Below are 1,532 nucleotides of genomic sequence, written 5' to 3'. Positions count from 1 at the left end.
TAGTTTCTGTTTTTGATATAGGGATATTTTTAATCTAGGGCATTTGAGGGATCAAATTTTAATGATTTATGTTTTCTATTTAATTTTTGAAAGAAGTGCAGCCAGTGACACTTTATTATCAATTTGATTTTTAGATTTTTTATTTCTGAAAAGCAATATATATACTTTACAAGTAGTAAAAAAAACATTGATGCACAATATATTTTTTTGACCTCAGTGATACGACTTACTTATAAAATACAAAAATACCCAGATCAGTTAAGAAGGGGGGCAAGGGGTTTAACTGTTATGCTGTTATGGAGCAATTTAATTCTTTGTTATCTGTTATTTTGAAAATATATTTGCTGTTAGCTGTTATTGTCTTATTCTTTGTTAGCTCTTATTGGGCTTTTAGTTTTTTTGTTATCTGTTATTGTGATAATGTAGTTGCTGTTAACTGTTATTGAAAATTGGAATGTTAGTTGCATTTTTTATATTCGGTATAAATTGAAGATCATCAGAAATTGGGGTCTATTAAGGACTAGGTCCTAACAACAACTTAACCATTTATATTATATGGTACATAGACTCAGCTCTATGATTCTTTTCAAAGCAGACTCGGTTTTGGAACCGCAGAAGGCCCAAGAAGCTATAGACCTGCTGAGTTATTTATTTTCGATACATTGCAAGTCAGGAAATTTATTTTCAAACTACCAAAATAACAAACCATTTATTTTTGATTATCAAGGCGGAGTTATTTATTTTCAAAATCCTCCTGGCAAAATGGTCGTCCCCTTAATACATGTTTATGACGGGTGCCACATTTTGGGTAGGTCAAAGTGAGGTAACCCCAAGTTATCGGTGGCCGACGCCGTCACGGTTCGTGTTGCTTAGTCTTTATTTTTCTATGGTGTGATTTTTGTTCTATTGTTGGTCGGGAATTCTTCTTGTTTTTAACCATGGCCGTTTGGAAGTCTCATTTGTTCGCTGATCAATATTTTAATATCATAGGCTCAGCCTGCCTTATGTTGTTGTCTTTAAGGCAGCAACCATTTGATTTTCTGGGGGGGGGTATGTTTTTTTTGTCTGTGCAAACTTTTTTTTTCGCCTTCCGCGAAGAACAAAAAAATCTATTTTTTTAGCAACAAACCGAAAACATTTTTTTTCTTTCAATTTTAGCCTTACATATAGTGGCAGCTGAGGGTGAAACAAACAATTTTTTTTCTCAGGGTCCAAAACAAATTATTTTTTTCACCAAAACCTGGAAACAAACTTTTTTTCCAAAAAAACCATAACCCCCCCCAGAAAATCAAATGGTTGCTGCCTAGTTAACAGCCGTAGAAGGGATTCAACTTCTTTTCATTAATTTAGGGAGTTGATAGGCATCTATTGAATGAGATTATACGTTCGGTTGTAGTTCAAGTATTGGTTTAAATGATTGAGGCGAGTTGGTAAAAAGTGTTGTGGAGTAGTTCAAGGGCGAGTTGGTAATGTGACGACTTTGTATTCCTACGTCCGTTAGTTGTCAATAAAATGTGACCTTCACACTGACA

The sequence above is a fragment of the Mytilus trossulus genome, chromosome 4, assembly GCF_036588685.1.
Source record: "Mytilus trossulus isolate FHL-02 chromosome 4, PNRI_Mtr1.1.1.hap1, whole genome shotgun sequence".
Lineage (NCBI taxonomy): Eukaryota > Metazoa > Mollusca > Bivalvia > Mytilida > Mytilidae > Mytilus > Mytilus trossulus.
This window is presented reverse-complemented; position numbering follows the sequence as displayed.